Genomic DNA, 24,558 nt, shown 5'->3' on the forward strand with positions numbered 1-24,558 from the left:
CAAATCTGAAAAGTGTGCAATGGTTTATTTCGACTGGTCAACTGCGTGGAAAATGAATTACTAGATTTGAACTAAACGGACACCAAAGCAAGTTAAATACAACACTGTAAAAAACTGTCGGCGCTAAGTGGGTTAAGAATTTATTTCTTCAAATGATATTAAGAGGAAGAAATATAGTACATGCATTGCAAAAAATTATTAATCTCCCCGACGGGGAATTGAACCCCGGTCTCCCGCGTGACAGGCGGGGATACTAACCACTATACTATCGAGGACCTTGAAATTGTTGTTACATATCCTTGACTGTTGACAAAAGATTAATAAATTGAAACAAAATAATAATTACCGAATTCTACTGCAGATGTCCCCAAAAAGAACTGAAACTCAGATTTTCTTCAGAGATTCTTACTTAATGTATCTTGGAATTGTTTTCACTTATTCTGTACAACATGATGATCTAGTATATCCTCATCTAATTTCAGTACAATACATTCAGATACTATATATAAAAAAAATCATTTTAATTCTCCCCGACGGGGAATTGAACCCCGGTCTCCCGCGTGACAGGCGGGGATACTAACCACTATACTATCGAGGACTTTACAAACCCTGACATATCCTTGACTGTTGACAAAAGTAATAAATTCAAACAAAATAACAATTACCGATTTCCTCTGCAGATGTCCCCGGAAAGAACAAACCGAAACGCAGATTTTCTTCAGAGATTCTTACTTTATGTATCTTTGAATTATTTTCACTTATTCTTTCTCTTGTACAACATGATGATCTAGCTTATCTTCCTCTAATTTCGGTCCAAAACATTCAGATACTATATATAAAAAGTTATTTTTATTCTCCCCGACGGGGAATTGAACCCCGGTCTCCCGCGTGACAGGCGGGGATACTAACCACTATACTATCGAGGATACTGTACATTTTGGTAGAAAAAAATCGATAATTCAATAGCAGCAAATTAATAGATTATATTAAAAAAGCGAGTGAGAATTAAAAAATATTATGAATTTTCTGTAGTCATGGTTTATTATTTATTTATGGATAGTTTATTTGATAATCATATTGCTTTAACGATTTTGTCGATCTGTATGTAAATTAAAAATAAAAATAATTAAATGAAAAAAAATTATATTTGATCTCCCCGACGGGGAATTGAACCCCGGTCTCCCGCGTGACAGGCGGGGATACTAACCACTATACTATCGAGGATCTTAAAACTTTGTGTTTTTATGCCCACACGCAAACAACGAACTTATCAGAATTTTATGTGTGAATAATGTGCAATAAATCGCAAAACATATACATGGGATCTCGGCGTTAGCTTATAAATACATTTGATACAAAGTTCATTAACATTAGAATGATTAAATTTGCACATCTTTACAAATATTTTTGTTGGCACGCATTCCTAAAAGTATGCAATAATATTTTAACTGTTCTAATATCATTTATTAATGTTGACGTCATTTAAATGATTAGAGACTATTTTGTACATACATACTACATATCTACTGATAGTGAAAGTAATTGGATAGATTTCTCTGTGTTAACAAATACTTATTGGAAAAAACTGCTGGTTTTAGAAGGTGACAAAAAGGAATTATGCACAATCTGAGCGTAGATGTAAGAAACAACAAGTGCAAAAAAATGTTGATCTCCCCGACGGGGAATTGAACCCCGGTCTCCCGCGTGACAGGCGGGGATACTAACCACTATACTATCGAGGATCGTGAGATTGATGTTATATATCTCTGCCTATTGACAGAATTCTATAAAATGCAAATTGGGGGTTTTTGAGAGAAAGTTGCAGAAGGCGCGCTTAGACTTTACCTTTATATGATAATAAAGTGCACTCCTTTTTTATGTATATAAATTGTATAAAAATATATGTCAAACAAACAGAGGCATAGTCATTTCCGCAATAAAAGCCGCTACGCTAAACTTAATCTAAGTCCACTTATGTCAATTTTAAGTAATTGGTATATAGTACGTAGTGGCAGTTTCGGGGACATAAGCGAATTTACTATGGTGTATCTTGGAATTATTCCGACATTTCCTTCACTTCTGGTATAACATGATAATACAGCAGACTTCAGAATATCTAGTTTTAGTCCATGATATGCAAGAGAGTATGATGTAAACAAAAATATGATTATCTCCCCGACGGGGAATTGAACCCCGGTCTCCCGCGTGACAGGCGGGGATACTAACCACTATACTATCGAGGATCTTGTTGTTGATGTAACATATCATTGACTCTTGACAAAAGTCTAACAAATACCAACAATATTACAATTACCGAATTCCAGTGTTCGAAAATAAACACTATGGTATCGTACCGTACCGTTCTGTACCGTACCAAGGTGGATAGGTACACTACGATAGTGTACCGCTCCGGAACACAAACACTAAAAAATATTTTAGTGATACTGTACCGGAACACAACGATAATCATAGTGTACCGCATGCCGGAGCACTAAAAATCGTAGTGCTCCGACTGCGGAGGACTAAAAATCGTAGTGTTCCGACTGCGGAGCACTAAAAATGTTAGTGTTCCGACTTCTGGAGCACTAAAAATCGTAGTGCTCCGACTGCGGTTCACTAAAAATTTTAGTGATCCGACTGCGGAGGACTAAAAATTTTAGTGTTCCGACTGCCGGAGCACTAAAAATCATAATGCACCGCCTGTTGGAACACTAAAAAATAATAAAGGTATTATGTCTTCTTAGGAAAATTAAATATTTGGTTAAATTTGATCAAATAAAAATTAAGATAAACTGTTACATCCATGTATGTTTAAATTAGTTAAACACATTGCGAAATTTGGTCAAAATTATGAAAAAACAATGTTTAGTTTTTGTGGAATGCAGCACAAAGATCGTCGTGCCGGAGCACTAAAAATCGTTTTGTACCACGTTTTGAAACTATAAGGTAATGAACCATACATTAATTTATTATGATTTCTGAGGAAATTAAATATTATATATATATATATATATATTTTTTTTTTTTTTAATAAATAAAAATTAAAAGAAAATGTGAAAAACATCTGATTTGGTTTTTGGACAATGGAGCACTAAAAATCGTAGTGTTCCGACTGTCGGAGCACGAAAAATCGAAGTGTTCCGACTGTCGGAGCACTAAAAATCGTAGTGTTCCGACTGTCGGATCACTAAAAATCGTAGTGCACCACGTGTTGGAACACTAAAAAATAACAAAGGAATTATGTTTTCTTAGGAAAATGAAATATTTGGTTAAATTTGAGTAATAAAAATTAAGATAAAATGTTACATTCATGTATGTTTGATTTGGTTGTTGGACAATGGAGCACTAAAAATCGTAGTATTCGACTGCAGAACATTAAACATCGTAGTGTTCCGACTGTCGGAACACTAAAAATAGTAGCGTACCACTAGCCGAAATGCTAATAATAATGTTAAGATAATCGTCTGTTTATTATGTGTTTCATAAATATTTTATGTTTTTAGAATAAATAAATATGTATTTATTTATTATTTAATAAATTATTTATTGAATTATTTTTTAATAAAAAAAAATTTGAAGAAGATGTGTGTGTAAAACATCTGATTTGATTTTTAGACAATGGAGCACCAAAAATCGTAGTCTTCGACTGCGGAGCACTAAAAATTTTAGTGTTCCGACTGCCGGATAACTAAAAATCGTAGTGTACCACGTGCAATACAATAAGGTAATGTACCACACATGAGTTTATTATGATTCTTGAGGAAAATTTAATATTTTATGTTTTTTTTAATAAATACAAATTAAGAAATAAAAATTAGTAGGAAATGTGAAAAACATCTGACTGGTTTTTGGACAATGGAGCAGTAAAAATTTTACTGTTCGACGTTTAGGTAATCATCTGTTTATTATGATTTATGAGGAAAATTAAATATTTGATGGCTTTTGGGTCAAGTAAAAATTAATAAATACAAATTAAGATGAGCATGTTATATCCATGTACTTAAAATTAGTTACAAAATTTGAGAACGTTAGTAGAAAATATGACAGGATGTATGCGGTAAAAATTTTTATAAAACTCTATTTATTACATATTTTGTTACATATAATCTAAAATATTACACGTTACTGTGGTAGCACATTTATACGCTCAGTATATACGTATCAGAATAACAATAGTTATTCGGCGAACAAAGTTTCCGAACCGACTGGGATTACTAAACCCTTTTGATATTTTTTCTACTTAAAATTTTAAATTTGCTTCGTTTGAAAAAATATTTATAGAAAACAAATATGATTCTCACAGGCAAAGCAAACAAAAACAGCCTGTAGCTTTCGCGAATTCGTTGCAAATGACCCCATATTCTCTTGTCCGATAGGTACAAAAAATATAAACATAAAATTCACGAGTTTATACAGAAAAAGCAAAAATTGCAATAGTGTCAAAAGTTCCTAATATGCTCCGAAATGGCGCGATTTGAGAACAAATAGGTCCAGAACGGTTTGATAATGATTTTAAATTAGATTACAAAAAAATAAAAATTTTAATGAAAAGCAAATATGTTGTTATCACAGATAAAATTAAAAAATGCATTACTGAACTTTAATGCATTTGGTGCGGAAACTTTTTTCGCGATAGAGAAAAATTTACGCCGTATTTCATAATTGTTTTCCATGCTCTACACGGCTATGTGGTGGTATTTTTTCGGTTATAGACCTAATGTACATATTCGTATAAAAATTGTCTTCTTGATCTTCATGAATTACTTAATTTTTTTAATGTGAACAGAAGAAATAATGAACGGAAAATATTGATAACAACACAATGTTTGCGGAAATTGTACCAGTAACTTTTTGTATTAAAAACAAAATTCCTCAGTGAATGCATTTGAAAAAAGTATGCGGATTTTCCCAAGTAGACTTGTACGTTTGAAGACACTTATTATTTTGGGGAAATTGTACCTGTTGATATTTGTACAACAAACAATATCACTCAATGAGAATGTGCTGATTTTCCGCAAGAAGGATTGTACATTTAAAGTCAACTTTATGATTTCGGGATAAATACAACTACACACTTATTATTTTGGGGAAATTGTACCTGTTGCCATTTGTACAAGAAACAATATTAATCAATTAATGATGATGATTTTTTTTTCTAATTTTCTACTAAAGCTCTGAACGTTTGTAACTAATTTAAACACATGCATTTTATTTATTAATTTTTATTTTTAATTTTTACTCGTCCCACAACCCATAAAATATTTAATTTTCCTCAGAAATTATAATTAACAGCGTTTCGATTTTTAGAGATCTGGCAGTCGTAACACTACGATTTTTAGTGCTCTGGCAGTCGGAACACTACGATTTTTATTGTTCCATTGTTTCGATTTTTAGAGATCCGGCAGTCGGAACACTAAAATTTTTAGTGATCCGGCAGTCGATTTTTAGAGATCCGGCAGTCGGAACACTAAAAATTTTAGTGATCCGGCAGTCGGAACACTACGATTTTTAGTGATCCGCTGCCGAACACTACGATTTTTAGTGCTCCGCTGCCGAACACTACGATTTTTATTGATCCATTGTCCAAAAATCAAATCAGGCGTTTTTCACGTGTTCTATTAAATTTTATTTTTTAATTTGTATTTATTAAAAAAAATATAAAATATTTAATTTTCCTCACAAATCATAATAAACTCATATATCCACAGTCAGAACACTACAATTTGTAGTGCGCCATTGTACAACAACCGAATCAATGTTTTTCATATTTTCTACTTAAGTTCCAAATGTTATTAATTAATATGTATACATACATGGATTAAAGACGTGTATCTGAGTTTTTATGTCTTAATTTGTACTTATCTCAAAAATTATAAATATTTAATTTTCCTCGCAAATCCTAATAAACTCATGTGTGGTACATTACGCACGTGGTACACTACGATTTTTAGTGCTCCACAGCCGAACATTACGATTTTTTATGCTCCATTGTCCAAAAATCAAATCAGATGTTTTACACATTTTCTTCTAATTTTTAATATGTATTTATTTATCCTAAAAACATAAAATATTCAATTTTCCTCACAAATCATAATAAACTCATATGTGGTACATTACGTTATTGTTTTGCACGTGGTACACTACGATTTTTAGTTGTTCGGCAGTCGGAACACTACGATTTTTAGTGCTCCAGCAGTCGGAACACTACAATTTTTAGTGCTCCGTGTTTGAACACAACGATTTTTAATGCTCTACAGTCCCACAGTACAATTTTTAGTGCTCCATTGTGCAAAAACCAGTCATATGTTTTTCATATTTTCTACTAATTTTCATTTCTTAATTTGTATTTAGTCAAAAAAAAAAAAAAAATAAGATATTAAATTTTCCTCACAAATCGTAATAAACTCGTGTGTCGTACATTATCATTACGTTATTTTTTAGTGCTCCGACTGCGGAACACTACGATTTTTAGTGCTCCGACTGCGGAGCACTACGATTTTTAGTGTTCCGACTGCGGAGCACTACGATTTTTAGTGTTCCGACTGCGGAACACTACGATTTTTAGTGTTCCGACTGCGGTACCCAACGTTTTTAGTGTACCAAAATGTGGTACACTACGTTTATCGTTGTGCTCCGGAACAGTATCACTAACATATTTTTTAGTGTTTGTGTTCCGGAACACTAACGCTAAAAATATTTTAGTGATACTGTACTCGGGGCGGTACACTATGTTAGCGTACTGTTTATTTTCGAACTCTGCCGAATTCTAGTACAGATGTCCCCGAAAGGGACTAACCGAAACTCCGGCTTTCTGTGATAGTCGGACATACACTCGGTTTCATTTCAATAGCGCATTTCAAATTATAGTTGTCTCAGGAAATCCAAACTATTTTCTTTCTGTGTATAGGAAGGATGTGTTTTTTTCTTTACAGTATCTTGGCTCAGACCAAGAGCAATAACAAACACCTAATTTTTTAATACTTAACTTATCTTAATCCCAACATTGGACCTTATTATGGATAGGAGTCGTAGGAATTTTAAGTTTCACGAAGAAATGTACCCAAATTTCAGTTGAAGTTGAAGTTTATTTAGCGCCATCTGTCTACTATCATTCGTTCTTCATTAGTTCTTTTGAAATCTAACAAGAAACTGTCAACTTATGCCAAATTTCCAACGTATTCTAGACAATGGAAGGCCACAGCCTTCAAAAGGTCTTATTTCCATAGTATTAGTTTTACCAATTTTAGGATTATAAACTTGAAATGGCTTTAACTCATTCCAATTTTAAAGATTCGTAACAGTCATATTCAAAATGTTCAGTTGTACTAAGTTATTAAAGAATGTGCTATTCTAGTGAAACATGTAAACCATACAAATTTGGGTTTTATTGAAAGAAAATTAAAAAAAGTGTATAATGGGACTTTATCGAAGCAACACTTTTTGATGAAAGATACTCCATAAGAGTACAAAACAAGATACATTAGAACCCCGATTATCCGGGAAAGGAAAACACAAAATTTTTTGTTCATTTTGCACCGATTAACAGTAAAAATGTTTATAATCAGGGATTATAATTTTTTCGATCAAATTTCAATGGACAAAAACAATGTACAAATCAATTATTTTAGAGCACTTTCAATATTTTAACCTTCACATTAAATTCATAATTGCTCTTATTTATAAATTTTTGCAAGAACGCATATTTTTTGATTAAAAATATATGACAAAAAGTATAACTTCATTATCCGGGAAAATCGATTATCCGTATATAAACATATCCCAGGATATTGGACGAACAACTGAAATTGTGTAACAAATAAAGATTTAAATAAAAAATTTAAATTTATTGAAATGACGGAGTGTGGATAATTCCCAATATTATTAACTATCTTGAAATTATATTCACTTATTCTTTTCTTTTATAGAACATGATTATCTAAGCATATCTTCATTTAATTTCAGTCTAATACATTTAGAACTATATATCGTGAGAAAATATTTAATTCTCCCCGACGGGGAATTGAACCCCGGTCTCCCGCGTGACAGGCGGGGATACTAACCACTATACTATCGAGGACCTTGAAATTATTGTTACATATCCTTGACTGTTGACAAAAGTTTAATAAATTGAAACAAAATAACAATTGCCGAATTCTGCTGCAAATGTCCCCCAAAAGAACTAACCGAAACTCGGACTTTCTGAAGAGATCCGGGGATATAAATCACAATATCTTGGAATTATTATGTATTATTATCATAATGTATTTTGGAATTATTTTCACTTATCCGTTCTCAAGTACAACATTCTGATTAGCATATCTGCATCTAATGTCAGTCTAATACATTTAGAACTATATATACTAGAAAAAAAATTAGTTGTATTCTCCCCGACGGGGAATTGAACCCCGGTCTCCCGCGTGACAGGCGGGGATACTAACCACTATACTATCGAGGACCTTGAAATTACTCTCAAATATCTAGGACTGTTTTCAGAAGCCTGAAAAATCCAATTCAAAATTTTGCGGTTTATTTTTACTAAATTTTATCGGTGAGGAAATTATTAGCTACAGAAGTCCTCTACAGATACCGAAATGCAACTGATAGCCCTTTTAGACTAGTCATTTTAAACCGTTTAGACTACTCGATTTCTAAATCCAACTTTCTAATCCTAGTTGTTTAGACTAGTCTAAAATGATATAAGATGCCAGTCAGCTGATCTTTGTTTACGTATACATACGCGAATTTGCAAAAAGAATTGATACATCCATTTTATTTTTATTTAATATTTGTTCTATTTTTCCGTGTCTGGTTGTTTTTGTGTGTTTGTGTTTACAGTTATTTGAAAAATGTAAATAATAGGGTTATGACTTTTTACAACCTCATATCCTTGTGTCATATTTTGATGAGCTTTTGCATAAGATTAGATACAATTTTAATTACAAGGTGATTATATAGAAAAAAGCTCATGCACAAAAAGCTTTTAAAGTTTTTATATATGAGCTTTTTTAAAAAAAATTTTGAAGTCACTTTAAGCACATAAATAACTCAAAACAATCGTTAAAGCCACACGACATATCCAGAATGACATAAGCTTTTTTCTCACCAATTTTATCGTCATATTACGTGTGTCGTTTTACTTACTAAATTTTGCTGAAACATTTTTTTCAGCAAATTTTCCTTTATATAACTGTCAAAATCTGCAACATTAGTAATAATTATTACTAATTATCACGTAAAAAGACACAGCTATTATTACATACATATAATTTTATATCATATATAGCTTTATTCCATATATCACATAAATTGAATGTGGCTTGCGCGGGACTTTTTCAATATTTAAATGGAATAAAAATTATTTTAGTCATTAATAGGCAAAATGTCATTTATTCGTGCAATAGGAAAAAAATTTGGTGCAACATTTTTTTTTTCATTTCATAGGATTTTCCAAAAAAAAAAATCAAAGTGGTTTGTGCGTGACCTTTTTTAATAATTAAATGGAATGAACGTTGTTATTTTTGGCATTAATAGGCAAAAGTTCATTCACTCTCGCTACAGGAAATCATTTTTGAGAAAAAGATCAAAAAGTCATAACCCTAGTAAATAAACGACACATGAACATAGTTGCAAATATTGGTACAGACTGCAATAGTTGCATTTTTAGGAGCAAAAATCAGTGTTGTATATCAAAATATTTCGATTTAACATTTGATTTAAAACAAATCCAGGTTTTGAGTTGATTTAATTTTGTATGGTAAATCAGTGTGGATTTGAGTGGATTAAGCACTTAAATCGAGATAATGCCCTTAATCATCGTATAAGGGTATAGTCTAAACGGGCTATGAAACCCGGTCTTTCTTGGTTGTCTTCGATGTGTATCTTTGAATTTTTCTCACTTATCCTTTATTCCTGGTAGAATTTAGAACATAAAGTAAAAACATTATTTAAAACCTCCCCGACGGGGAATTGAACCCCGGTCTCCCGCGTGACAGGCGGGGATACTAACCACTATACTATCGAGGATATTGGATTGCAATATTTACAAACTATTTTTCTCATATACTTGACATAATTGAAAGAGGATACTTGGATCGATTAAGGTATACATATGTAGGTATTTAATTTCATGTAAGAAAATCTTAGGTCCAGTGAAAATCATGGGTTGTGAACTTTAAATAAAAGTATATTCTTGCGACCATGTGTTTAACATTATTCCTTATCGATATCTGCAAAACGAACGTATGCTAATCAAGACCCTACATTGACCTTTGTAATTAATAATCGAAAGAATCACTGTGTTGTACACCATTCAAATTTTGTCTACATCATGAAGTCCGTCTTGTCTTGCTCAAGTCGATCTTCTGCTCCGCCGATTGATGAATGCAAATGCAAAGTGCAAATACAAACGCAAAATACGATATTTAAATCTCCCCGACGGGGAATTGAACCCCGGTCTCCCGCGTGACAGGCGGGGATACTAACCACTATACTATCGAGGATGTTGGAAATCGGACTAAAGAACGTGTAAAAAATATTCAAAAATTTTAATATTTTAATTTTAACTCAGATTGATTGCCTTGATTTCAGTGCAAAATACAATCCAAAGTCTTGCCCCCATTATTATACATAAGTCTTCTTTTGTTATAGTTTGGATTTACCGAACGGATTTATAGCGTTCCGGTTAAGTTAAAGATAAAAGTGATGATTGAATTTCAAGGAGGAGCTTCTTGCCATTAACTTTCAATGTGAAAATTATATTTTTAATGCCTCCAAATTAGTTTATTTTGCATTTTGAAACCCATCAGATAGTAAAAGAACACATGTAATAATGGCCCTAAGCCTATCTAACTCCAACTTGTCTCTCTATCATTCACTGTTTGAAAAGATGGCCTAGTCGCCAGATATTTCTATTCTATCGTTTCTTTTATATCGTTAACTTTAAACTTATTGTAATAAGTTGTCGTGGAAAATCGAATTGTACATTTAATGGCTTCCCCGTACCAATATGTAAGAAATTTAAAAAATCTAACGTGATAGGCACATACATACAGGGACGTACGCAGGGGGGGGGGGCACGGGGGGCCCGGGCCCCCCCCGAAATGGTTTGATCTGACTAGATTTTTTGAGCTACTTTAACATATTTTTACGTTTTTTCTCTAAAATAATTTTTTGTTTTTGAAATTTCAAATGAAAACTTATATTGTTCTGAAGGTTATGTGCTGAAAATGTACTTTATTAAGAAGTTGTCTAAGAAATATTTAAACATTTTTTCTTTAAATACTCTTTTTGAGAGAAACTTCCAGTAAAACTGAATTCCTTCTTTTGCCCCAAGTCAGTGTTGTGGAATTCTGTAATGAATATAAAGGCCTTGAGGCTTTAAACTCATTGCGTATTCAAAACGTTTACAAATTCAGTATTGTACGGATTAGAAGTACATGAAAGGAAATGTCTATTGGACAATATGTACGACATATCAAGGTTTCTCTGTCTAGTATATCTCGAAAAACAATTAGAAACTTGTTTTACTGTCTTAATCAAAATTTTGTATTCCTATTTTATATCAACTTATTTCTAAATATTGTGAGAAAGTAATGGAGAAAAATTTATTAATTATTAATTTATTGTTGTGTATCATAAAGTGATAATATCTGCTATAAATAGCATGCACATCTGATTTTTTTCCAATTTGCAATTTGTATTGTATGTCATGGCGCTCTTGAACCAACTTTACGTGAAAGAAGGTTACACCTGTTTTTATTGGTGGTTCATAGATGAGAAAAATAAAAAACAACAAAATCGCCGAAGCGCTTTTTAAATAAATCGCGGTCAAAGTTCACATTTTTTGGGGTTTTTTAGTTTTTTTTTATGATTTTGCTGTGAAATGGAACTAAAGAAAATTGCAGTGAAAATTCTCTATAATATTGTCCTTTATGATATTTTCGTAGATTTCATTTCACTGACTGTATCGTCTTAAACTTATATATCTCAAAAATGGTACTACCTAGAAAAAAATTACGAATGCCAATCTTGTAGAGAATTTTAGCAGCTATAAGATTTTTTTCTAGTCCCATTTCGATAAGACTTGCCGTTTTCAAACAAATCGCGAAAACTTAAAAACTTTGGCCGTGATTTATTTAAAAATCCCTGCAGCGATTATTTCTTAGTTTTGGATTTTTCTCATCTATGAACATTGCTGTTTCAGAACCCACAGAAATTCCCAGTTGTAAGCTCCTTTCATTTAACGTTGGTTCACGAGCACCGTGATAGTGTACCCTCAGCCGTTAGGCTAATGATAAAAATTTACCTCAGCGAAATAATGATTTGACGAAACCCGCGTCAAACAATTTGGAGTTGATTTATTCCAGTTCATCCGAACAGATCAATAGATTTGGTCCAAATTTTGGATCTCCCAATATTTTATCCAAACTTTAAGTCATATCGGTCCACTCCTTGGACATTTTCCCCGCAAGACTTCAAAAAGTTTCCCTATAATCTTGAGCACAATAACTCTCGAAAGTCCAAATCGATTTTTGTGAGACATAGATTAGGTTTGAATATGGATTATATCGATCAACTCTTTCAGGTTCCTCCAACACAAATTTTCAATTATCCGATTTGACCGAAACTTTGAACGTCCTAAAATTACTTCCTTACGTACATATATCAGGACCAAGAGAGTCAATTCGGGACAACATCTTCGGATACATCCCTCACAAAATTCAACATAAGTGTAGTTTAAGGGCTATTCGAAGAGTCATTGCACATTTTGACCAATGGTACTCCTTGCTGTCTTGTTTACAGTGATATCGTATTTTTCGTGAGTAAGTCCATGGTTATGTCAGGAGTGGTCCAAAAGCTCTAAATCTTACGGCGACTAACTAAATTGACGGCTTGACACCATAACTATCAAAAGGAATGACTTCCAAAATGGACTATATCAGTCGATTCTTTAAGGTATCTTCTGTACAAAAGTGCAAAACATTTGGGCTTTCTTTAAGCCAAATTTTTGAGCACAACATAAGCATTTATCCGCAACGCCAACAATCGTGAAATTGTATACCCCAAATATTATCCATATTATCTGAAACTTCCTGGATATACAATTAATAGAAAAAATTTTTGGCTATGTAGCCCGTATTCGATTCGATATTAAAGTTTCAACTCACACAGGCTGTCACTTTTTAATTGTTTTCCGGAAAACAAAAGTTATGAATTTTCATAAGTTTGCCTCTGCTGTGCCGACAGAAGTGATTGGTCTTTGGAAAGTTTTTAATGTCATCGAGTCCATAAACTTCTAGTCGTACAATTCAGATACTAATAAGTGGCAACAACAACGATTGAGGTATCAGATGGAGTTTTTCGACTTAACCATTTTTTCAGGACTATCAAACAGTACTGCATGTTGGATTCGGAGTCTATGAGTCGTTGATTGTATCGCCCGGCTCTTGATAAAAATGTTTTCTTTTTTAATGTAATTTTCTGAGTTTTTAGTTGGATTTTACGGACTCTATCGCTTTTGGTAAAATAGTAAAGTTTTGGTGTCATTAAAGAAAATTATTTTCTTGCAATAATAAAAAAACTAATTTTAATGGGACTGAAATTAGTGTGTGATATCTGGATATGCACTTTAAAGAAGAAAAGGCTTTCGGGCCGAACTGTTTATATCCTCCAACCACTGTATATCTCTATTTGACATATTCGCGATTGCAATCCCTGTATTCGAAGGTGGATCTATTTTCACCACTTTTTGCTTGGAGGTTCTCCCACAAAAGGATTTCCAAAATCCATTTTACTTACGATATTTTTAAAAATTATGCTAATTGCCTTGAATTATAGAAAATCTTTCGAAAGCTATTTTCTGTGGGATTTAGAACCCAAAATGCCAAATAAGAGGTAATGTAATTGCTTCAATTCCGTTGGAGAATTTGGTTAAACTTCACTTTCAATTCTATACATCCAAGGACTAACATTCCAAATTTCAATCTTGCTTCTAAAATATTGTGATCTCTCTATTGAATGTATATAATTTGTGGCAATATTGCATATACATACATAAAATCAACTAAAAAACCTTTAAAATAGCTCTATGTAACCATACACAACATTTTTAATTTTCATGATTTTTGGTCAAGTTGGGCCCCCCCCCGAAATGAAATCCTGCGTACGTCCCTGCATACATATACTGTTCCTGATGTAAAAACACTCTAGACAAATATTTTCTGCATATACCTACTATCGGATATCTGCTCAAATTTGTATACATTCCAGTTTAATTCATTTACGTGCCAATCAATTAATACGCCACTTGTGTCCCAATCGATTTACGATTTTACCTCTCCAACCATAATGACGTGAGATTTTTCATTGTGTGTAATATGAGTGAACAGTAAAACATTTCAGAAATAAACATGTCCGAGCCAATGCCAAAATAAGAAGGCAATCACTCTTCATAAAGAAAACAATGAATTTTTTTCGTAATAATATTATCCATAAAAAATAAATAAAAATTGTGCGTCCAATAATACGAGGTTCCCCTGTATATCCACTGCTGCATTCACGTTCGGTTTATTTCTCAAGCATTCTAATGGTTTTTAGTTTGTTGTAGCTTTCAGACTAATTTGTAGTCTATAATTTGGTTATTTTTAGAAAGGACAACAGTATTTAAACCAAATGCGTTTTATTGATTTTGAATTTTCCCACAAATAGGCGAAGTTGGAGCTGTTGGCGGGGAGTTCAATGTTCTTTGACAAAAATAATCAGTTTTTAATGCAAAAAGTTTAAATTACAAAATTTCTCAGACTTTGATTTGTGCAATAGAGGCCATATCTAGGTGTCCCAGAACTTCAAGAATCTACAAATTATTACTATTTTTTTCGATAACATTAAGGAAAAATTGTTATCGTAGTAAAAATTTGTAGATTCTTGCAGGTTCTGGAACAGAGCAATAGTTAAATAGATAGTGGCGTAAGATTCGAAAGATGCAGAAAGTCTGACCTTTCCCAGAACAAATACGTGGTAAATGGAAATATATAACTCTGTTCCAGAACTAAAAAGTTTTTAAATTTTTTACCATTTTTGCACATTTACCTTACACACAATTTAAAAAAATTTGATCCGGTGATATTAACTTCATGTACAAGGGTTAAAATGCTAACGCCATATTGGCAAAAGCATCAAAAATTTTCAGCTTTGCCTGCTAAAATTTCTTCAAAATATACTAAATATACAAAAATATTGCTAGCGAAGCTAATGCTATTTGATATTGTTGCTATAATAAAACAGCACCGAACATACATACTCATTTTCTTCAGCACACATGATCAACATATAAAGAAAAGAGAAAAAGGTAAGATCAGATTAGGCAAATATTTGTTCCAGCGACCGGCAGTGTTCGCTTACTGAGAGCAAATGAGCATAAATTTCAATGCATTCATTCAATGCATTATTTACGCACACTTGTTCTCAGTAAGTGCACACTGCTGGTCGCTGGAGCAAACATTCGCCTATAAAGTGACATTACCTTAAACAACATACATAGTTTCAGCGGCTTAGCCAGGTGTTCAGCAAACAATTGTTTTTGAGATCAGTGCTACCAGTGGAATGCATTAAAATCACGATATTATTAATTCCGACGACCCAAGACCCGTCAGTAGACTTTATTAAGCTACAGCTTTTTATGAGCTGTAGGGGACATATCAGAAACAGTGGATGTATTTATTCCACAGAGTTAATTTCCTTCTCCCGGTATTCGGTATTGAAAAAATAATTTTGGTGAGTTTTGTTTGTATGACAGGATGATATTATCTTTACCGATTTTTGTCGGTAACTCAAACAATGAGTTAGAGAAAACCTGTTACTGTAATTTTTGATTTGGTTGTGTATAATTCTTATGTATATACACTTTCCACATATCTGACAATACTTTTCGCAATTACAATTCTGAACAAAACAAAAGAAATTGTCACAAAAATTGATGCTATAACAAAACGGAAACAACACACACATTGCTAGATTGGCTGCAACTTGTCTGAAACGGAGACCATTTTTGGCCTCGCTTTTTCCAATTTGACCGAACATAAAAAAGCATTTGACTCAACTTTTTCTTATTGGGTGTAGTGTAAGTCGAATATTGAGTTTGGTATGCCCGATTAGGGCCTTGTTCATTGTTTTCTACGAGTTGTTGCTGTTGTATATAATTCTCATAAACGTTTTTCAAATACATGTAGTCGAGAATGTTTTCTTGTCTCACCTTTGCCGCATGAAAAATTGCATGATGTAAATCTGGAGCTACTTTTATTTAGTCGAAAATACATATGTATGTACATATATAAATCCACTACATGTAAGTCCCAATTTACATTAGGCGAGTTTACTTGCGGCAATTGTCAGTTTGATGGAGAGAGAGGTGAGGCATATGATAACCCTTTGCCTCTCAGCCCCCTCTCTCACCAACAAACTGACAATTGCCGCAAGTAAACTCGCCTAATGTAAATTGGGACTAAGAACATATTCCAAGCTCCTACCCAGCCAACAATTTTTGCCGAGATCGTACCGAATTCGGATGTATTTTCTGCACAAGTTTCCATTTCTGATGCCGTAATCGCATGCAAAACAGGTCCGAATTTGTGTGAAGCGGTTCGCAGAATTCGGAACGTTTTGTCGAGGGAAATTCGGAAAGGACATTCTAGTTTCTATACGAATTCGTTTAGAATTCTAAAGATTTTCTGATAACACTCTGAAGAAATATTCGAAAATCTGAAAAAAAAGAATTCTTTTCGGAGATTTGTTTCGAGATTCTGAAAATTTTCGGAACAAATTTTAAAAAAATTCTAGATATTTTATCCGTAAATCGGAAACTATTCTGATGTTTTATTAGATATTCTGAATATTTTCTCCCAAAATTCTCAATGTTTATTAGGACACGATTCGAATTTCTCATTAATTAAATTGGAACTTTATTTAAAATATTATTATTTTTTTATTATTATTATTGTTGTTGGCGTTTTTTATTGTTGGACTGCAGAATTTTACATCTTTGTGTTTATTTCAGCTCTAGTCCATATTTTGTTGTATTCAAGTATTCGAATAACAACAAAATGTTTTACAGTGGATATGAAATTGATTAGTTGCGGGCGGAGGGTGAGGAATAGGGATAGGTAAGTCGACTTTCGCTTAATCGACTTTTTGCAGTCAAAAATCTAAAAATCGTAGTCGACTTTCGTCTGGAAGGAAAATCGCATAATCGATTATCTTGTGATCGATTTTCGAGTTTGCCCATGTGTTGTTGACTTGGTGATTTTACACCTTTGGCGGTTTTACAGTTTCAAAAGAAAACTCGGAAATCGACGAATAGTCGATTATAATCGATTTTCTGCGGTTATGAAAAAGTTGAAAGTCGAGTTTTAAGACAACTGAAATAATCGCGAGACCGAAAAATCGCATTTTTAGTTTTAGACCAAAATCGAAAAGTCGAAAAATCGATTATTGCTTTCCATTACCTATCCCTAGTGAGGAATACTATAGTTTCAGTTGTCACCAAACAACTTCATCAGTTCCCTTTTCCGCCGACTCTGTATCGATAAAACAGGTCAATAAGCCCATCCAGCAAATTAAACAAAATGAGAAAATTGCTGTATGGCCCTAAAGCTGATTACCCTACAATTTGAGTCGAACTAAAGAATTTCATATCCACCACTGTTTTTATGTCGTCTTTGCTTTGCAAAGAATGCGAACATATGAGTGTTGCTTCAATAAGCGGGGGTAAAACAACGAGAAAGTTGTTGTTTTTGCATTACGCATTGATCAACAAGGCCGTGCTGATGCCTATTATTGTTGTTGGCGTTTTTTTATTGTTGGACTGCAGAATTTTACATCTTTGTGTTTATTTCAGCTCTAGTCCAACAACTTTCTCGTTGTTTTACCCCCGCTTATTGAAGCAACACTCATATGTTCGCATTCTTTGCAAAGCAAAGACGACATAAAAACAGTGGTGGATATGAAATTCTTTAGTTCGACTCAAATTGTAGGGTAATCAGCTTTAGGGCCATACAGCAATTTTCTCATTTTGTTTAATTTGCTGGATGGGCTTATTGACCTGTTTTATCGATACAGAGTCGGCGGAAAAGGGAACTGATGAAGTTGTTTGGTGACAACTGAAACTATAGTATTCCTCACCCTCCGCCCGCAACTAATCAATTTCATATCCACTGTAAAACATTTTGTTGTTATTCAAATACTTGAATACAACAAAATATGGACTAGAGCTGAAATAAACACAAAGATGTATTATTATTATTAAATATTATTATTAAAATATTTATAAATACTCAATATCCATTTTAATATGAAGTTGTCCTAAAATTTGCATATTTTAATTTGGGTTTATTAAATGCTTGGAAATGGCTGACACTGAATATAAATTAGATTAGCCACCGCTTCAAGATCCTCGATAGTATAGTGGTTAGTATCCCCGCCTGTCACGCGGGAGACCGGGGTTCAATTCCCCGTCGGGGAGATCAGCTGAGATTTTTATTTTATGACAATATATTTGTATTTGGTTTTTTTACTTCACAACAATATCAAGGATTTTATGAGTTACTTACATTGCAGGATTGAAACTATTAAGAAATATAAAAATATAATTTTAATTAGAATCGCATAATTAAGTTATAAATGTTATATAATATGTTTTAACATTTTATTTATGCAAGAATGAATTAGCAAAGATAAGATAAAAAGTTTTTCTTTCAACGAGATGCAGGTTTGGAACATTGGATTGAATTACACTATGCAACACTGAAAATGCAAACAACTTCTCGTATGCATTTTTTTAAAGTACATATTTAGACTACAAAAACCCTAGTACGGTTTCGTCCTGTCAGATCCAGTTTGGATTTTATGGCCTCATCTAAACCGGACTGAATCTACACTTTTTTGCATTTATCAGGCCTTTATCTCAGAAACGAATAGGAATTTGGCCTTGCTGTCTTTAGCAATATTGTAGCCCTAAACTAGTAGAACTTATCTTATCCATCTAGGGCATAAAATATTGGGAGTTGAACCAAGTAACCTTTCGCAAAAATTTTCCAAATAAAGTTCTCAACAATTCTTTAGAACATTCTGAAACTCTAAAATGCTTACTTCATGTTGTTTCAGCGTTATTTTGCATCATATCTTTTACAACACGTATTTCAAACACAGTTCACACCAACAGTTTATTCTCGTTGAAAAATGTTCTGAAAACAACGGGATAGAGGCATTTGATAACAATGACATGTTCTTAAGAGTTGTGTATTACATTCCAGGGAATATTTTTCCAAAAGAAAATATTCAGAAAAAATTAACGGTTTTGGAGATACGGTGCGAAATGTATAAAAATTGTGGCATTTTTGCATATATTTTGAAATAAATAAATGTAGTTTTTCGAGTTCATTATTTCTCCATATATTTTATTCTTGTCTTATCCTACAAATTTGCTTCCGAGGTCAGAAGAAGATTTCCATTGGTTTCAGAGATTCTTTAAAAACTCAATATTTAACCATGTTTAGATGGGGCCATAAAATCCGAGCTGGATCTGACACAACAAAACTAAACTAGGATTTCTTGTCGTTTGGGTCTGTACTTTCAAAAAATCCTCAGATCGAATTGTTTGCACCAGATCACCTTAAAAATGTTGCACAGTGTTATTAACTAACTACACTATGAGGTATTTCTATTCAAAATACGAAATTTCTTTGCACTACTTAAAAGGCACTTATAAGTCAATGAAATATAGAATTCACGAGAATTTATGAAGGAAAAAAATATCATACAATCGAACTTTTCTGTGACATAGATGCTGCGAACGAAGATTCGCCACGTTATAGAGAAAATTCGTTATAAATTTTGTATGGGAACTCATATTTGTACTTTCGAAACCAATTCGTAACAAAGAATTATTCGTTATAGAGACGTCCATTATATGTTAGGTTGAATAGAAGGGGGCGACAATCGGCACATGTCCTGGCGGCAGTGTTGCCGAATTTGACGATTTATAATCATTTTGACGCTTTTTGGGACCAAAATTGGAAAATGACGATTTGACGATTTTATGCACTGGAATGACGATTTTCACGTTAGCCAAAATAGCATGAAATAAAACTGGATAACTATATTTTAACCAAAATTTATCGAAAGAACTTAAAGAAAACTATATTGCAAACTCGATTTTATGAGCTTTTTTAATGTTCTTAGCAATTTCCAGCCAGATTGGCTATATTTAAGTACATATCTGGAATACAGTTAGTTTTAGCTTTTTTGCCTAATATTCAAATTACATATATTAGCTGAATATTTTCGTTTAGATTGTTAACGGATGTAAATCGTCTACATCGTTGTGGAAAATGTAGGATTCTAGCTTTCTGCGTTCTTTAAGAGTTCAGTTAGTCAGTCATGGCCGAAAGACATGGACGGTCACACCGTCAATCAGGCGATATTTGAACAAAGCTGTCATTCGAAACTGGGAGTGTATTTATTGTGCTGCATTGTTGCAAACACGATAGCCATAGGGGAAACTCTCATTTGGTGAAAGCTTTTTATGGAGGTATTTCAGTGACATTAAACTAGCTTTACTGTTGTGGGTTGTATATCTTATGTAGTCAGTCTCATTGTCATAACTATTAGCGAAAAATTCACATTAAGCGGTAACCAAACCTAGTTTTGGAATATGTTGACGATTTTTAAAGATTTTCCAAATATTATTGACGATTTCCGATCAAAAACTGTTGTTGTTGTTGTAGCAGCATAGAAACCTACGTGAAGCACAGGTTTGATGCTGGGTTGGCTGCCGCTGGCCGAAACACTATGGTTTCGGGTCATTCCGGTACGAAAGAACCCGCTGCGGTGGGATTGATCAAAACTGTCGGCAACGCCTGGCGGACATACAGCAATAGGCATGTTTTGTGATCTGCTATGGTGTCGGTCCTGAAAAACTGTAATCTAATATTTGCATTACGAAATTGCTTGCCCTGCATACGCTGTTATCAGCATACAGTGCCCGGCATAATTATTTTGACAAGTTTGAAAATTATGTGTTTGGTTTTTTACCGGATTAGTCTTCTACAAAACAAGTAAAAAAGTATCAGTCGGCTTTGCCGACAGAGATATACCCTCAGCCTGTATATGTATATTGAAAGAATTTTTTCCCAAAAAACGTATGTATTTAGGGGTTTTTAAAAATTTTCGGAATTTGAACCGAAAAAAAATTTCATTAGAGATCAAAAGTTTTGCGGAGGAGATACTAAAAGGAATGGATCTACATTGACCATTATGAAAGTGGATCTCCAGCCACTACATATGGTGCCATAGGGGCTTTTTACACCCTTCGGGATGTTTGCCCCTGAAAAAACGTTTACCATCGTAATTGAGGCAGCGAATGCAAGTTACTTCAACAAAAATCAAAGTGATTCGACAGCAGGTCTTAAAGTGAACTTATCCGAAATTTTGTGTGGAAGGTACCGGATGAAGTGGACAAATATAGTCCATATCTGAACCTGATCTATATCTAGTAGATATATTAGGATGTGTAAAGTATGAACCAATTCGGTCACTTCCTTCAAGAGTTACCGTATGAACAAATTTTCCAAACATTTTTGAACTTTTGTGGGGGAGGTACCTGAAGGAGTGGACCGATATGGCTTATCTTCAAACTTAAACTATGTTTGGACAAAATATTACTAAGGCCAAATTTTGGACAGAATCGGAAGATCCGTTCTAGAGTTATCTTGCGCTCCAACCACCTCACACGGTGTCATAGGTTTTTTTTTTTGCAACTTTCAGGCTATTTTCTCAGGAAGTATGGACTTGCCCCTAATGAAACTTGTACCGTCGTATGGAGGGCAGTGAATACAAGTTGCTAAAACAAAAATCAGAGCGATTCGCGAGATGGCTCTAAACTGAACTTTTTCGAAATTTTGTGTGGGAGGTACCCGAAGGAGTGGGCCGATTAAGTCTATATTGAAACGATATCTATGTTTGATACACATTTTACGATGGGCAAAGTATGGACCACATCGGTTACTCCCTGCAAGAGTTATCGTGCGCACAAATTTTCCGAACATTTTCGAACTTTTGTGGGAGAGGTACCGGAAGGAGTGGACCGATATAGCCCATCTTCGAACTTAAACTAAGTTTGGGCAAAATATTACGAAAGCCAAAATTTGAACCGAATCGGTTCATCCGGTCGAGAGTTATCGTGCGCTCCAGCCAGACAGACGGGCGGACATTGCTCAATCGACTCCAAATTGTCTGAAACACATTTCGTCCAAACATACTTGGGGTCTAAAACCATTATTTCGATGAGGCACATTTTGCCCGTATGAAAGTGTATATACCCTCGTTAGCATAAATGCTGAGGGTATAAATATGAAAAAATATTCTGGCTAATCCTTTACTAGAGTACTTATAATTAGTAATAAATTTTATCAATTTAAATTTACGCTTCCACTTTTGTAATGTTAATAAAATTTCACTGCGTGGCATAAGTATTTTGACAAAATTGTTTTATTGATTTTTAGACCTCAACAATTAAAAATGTTTTATTTATACTTATGATTATTATTAGTTACGGTAAAAATAATATGCTTCACACACATCTGTACCGCTATGGACCCATTTATGGATCGATGTTTCAAGGTTTTAGGGATTTATCACTGAACAACATTTTCGATGATTTTCTCCCATTATTTTCCACATTTCCACTTTTTAATGACAGTAAGAACCTTTTTCTCTTACAAATGTGATATTTGAAGGAGACTAAGTTTGAACCCGAAATACGCTCCAAACCTGCTCCACAAAATTTAGGCTTACCATAGTAGCAGTGTTCTGCAAATTAATACATAACATTTCGATCGGTTTAATACCATGTTGTTATGAAATATTGTTTAAAATGCCAAATATTCATTATAGCCCACAGCATTATCGATAAAAATTAAATATCACAGTATTTTAAATGGTGGATCAACATATTCTGATGCCTGGAAATATTTGGGCATGGCAATAGCATCAGAAGGACATTTATTTCACAAAGATATCAAACTTTTTGGCGGTTTTTGACTCAATCATACTAAAAAGGTTATTTTAAGATGAATTATGTCCAAATTTATTTTTATCAGTCCACAATATGCTCTACCACAATGTTTGGTGGGGTGCAAGTGATTTTTATTGAAAATCTAATTGAAAATTTTTGTGGCTATGATTTATCAATCGAGTGGATTAGCAAAAAATAACTTCAAATTGATTTTTATACCCTACACCACTATGTGGGGAGGGTATTATAAGTTGGTTTTGGCCAAAAAGTTTGTAACGCATCGAAATAATGGTCGTAGACCCATACTTATATATACCAAAATGAATGTCTCGACGAGCTGAGTCGATCTGGCTATGTGTGTCCGTCCGTCCGTCCGTCTGTCCGTCTGTCCATCTAAACCTTGTAATCACGCTACAGGTCGCAATTTTGATCGGATCGTCACCAAATTTTGGGTGTTGACGAGGGTCTCGGAGGGGAAGAAGCCTATTGATTTTGGTGATGGTCGGATAATATTCAGGGGTCGGAATGCGCAAAAAACTTATTTGGGGAAAAAGTCACCGTTTTATTTCAAAGCGAATGTCTCCGTATCTGTAACGGGTATATCAAAAGCAAAACCTGCTAATGAAAGTAGAAAATATCCCCTTTACAACGATGTATAGTAGGTTGTCGTAGGTGGTCAAACAAAGAAGAAATCGCAATAGTCGCTAATACAACCCATCTTTTTATTTTTGCGATTTGAGTTACAATGTCGAATATCACAGGTTTGGGTGGGGATCTTCCAAAAGCAAAGCCTGACTATGAAAGAAGAATATCCCACCTTTACACCTTTACAGGTTGGCGTAGGTGGCCAAATAACGGTAATATAGCAATAGTCGGTAATACATTCAATTTTTCATTTTTTTCAAAATCGCGCTACAGGTCGCAATTTCGATCGGATCGTCACGAAATGTTGGGAGTTAATGGGGGTCCCACAGAGGAAGAAGCCTATTGGTTTTGGTGATAGTCGGATAATATTCAGGGGTCGAAATGGGCAATAACTTATTTGGAGAAAAGATCAACGTTTTATTTCAAAGCCAATAGCTCCGTTTCTTTAAGAGGTACATCAAGCAAGGAAAGTACAAAATATTACCTTTACAACGATGTACAGTAGGCTGTCGTAGGTGGTCAAACAACAGAGATATCGCAATAGTCGGTAATGCATCCCATTTTCCGATTTTTTTGTAATCACGCTACAGGTCGCAATTTTGATCGGATGGTCACGAATTTTTTGGGAGTTGATGCGAGTCCCACAGAGGAAGAAGCCTATTAAGTTTGGTGATGGTTGGATAATATTCAACAGTCGGAAAAAGCAAAAAGCTTATGTGGAGAAAAGTCAACGTTTTTTTCTTATGCGAATATCTCCGCTTCTGGTTGAAGCATTCCAAAAAGAAAGCCAGCAAATGGTAGAAGAAAAGATCTCGTTTATATTGATGCAAAGTATGTTGGTGTATGTG

General features: G+C 33.8%; 1 protein-coding gene and 11 non-coding genes across 13 annotated transcripts in view; 2 read left to right on the forward strand and 10 right to left on the reverse strand.

Annotated features, from left to right (window-relative positions):
• mam (neurogenic protein mastermind) overlaps window positions 1–24,558 on the forward strand; it is a 586,128-nt gene that overhangs the window by 17,681 nt on the left and 543,889 nt on the right. The window lies entirely within an intron of this gene.
• TRNAD-GUC (transfer RNA aspartic acid (anticodon GUC)) lies at window positions 204–275 on the reverse strand. The gene has a single exon. It is a non-coding gene; the product is annotated as a tRNA-Asp (tRNA).
• Window positions 527–598, reverse strand: TRNAD-GUC (transfer RNA aspartic acid (anticodon GUC)). Its single transcript has one exon. It is a non-coding gene; the product is annotated as a tRNA-Asp (tRNA).
• On the reverse strand, window positions 855–926 carry TRNAD-GUC (transfer RNA aspartic acid (anticodon GUC)). Its single transcript has one exon. It is a non-coding gene; the product is annotated as a tRNA-Asp (tRNA).
• TRNAD-GUC (transfer RNA aspartic acid (anticodon GUC)) lies at window positions 1,153–1,224 on the reverse strand. Its single transcript has one exon. It is a non-coding gene; the product is annotated as a tRNA-Asp (tRNA).
• On the reverse strand, window positions 1,671–1,742 carry TRNAD-GUC (transfer RNA aspartic acid (anticodon GUC)). Its single transcript has one exon. It is a non-coding gene; the product is annotated as a tRNA-Asp (tRNA).
• TRNAD-GUC (transfer RNA aspartic acid (anticodon GUC)) lies at window positions 2,172–2,243 on the reverse strand. Its single transcript has one exon. It is a non-coding gene; the product is annotated as a tRNA-Asp (tRNA).
• TRNAD-GUC (transfer RNA aspartic acid (anticodon GUC)) lies at window positions 8,006–8,077 on the reverse strand. Its single transcript has one exon. It is a non-coding gene; the product is annotated as a tRNA-Asp (tRNA).
• On the reverse strand, window positions 8,384–8,455 carry TRNAD-GUC (transfer RNA aspartic acid (anticodon GUC)). Its single transcript has one exon. It is a non-coding gene; the product is annotated as a tRNA-Asp (tRNA).
• On the reverse strand, window positions 9,952–10,023 carry TRNAD-GUC (transfer RNA aspartic acid (anticodon GUC)). Its single transcript has one exon. It is a non-coding gene; the product is annotated as a tRNA-Asp (tRNA).
• TRNAD-GUC (transfer RNA aspartic acid (anticodon GUC)) lies at window positions 10,428–10,499 on the reverse strand. The gene has a single exon. It is a non-coding gene; the product is annotated as a tRNA-Asp (tRNA).
• TRNAD-GUC (transfer RNA aspartic acid (anticodon GUC)) lies at window positions 18,443–18,514 on the forward strand. Its single transcript has one exon. It is a non-coding gene; the product is annotated as a tRNA-Asp (tRNA).

This window comes from Musca autumnalis, unplaced genomic scaffold (genome assembly GCF_047663935.1).
Source record: "Musca autumnalis isolate F117 unplaced genomic scaffold, ASM4766393v1 scaffold_5, whole genome shotgun sequence".
In the NCBI taxonomy this organism is placed as follows: domain Eukaryota; kingdom Metazoa; phylum Arthropoda; class Insecta; order Diptera; family Muscidae; genus Musca; species Musca autumnalis.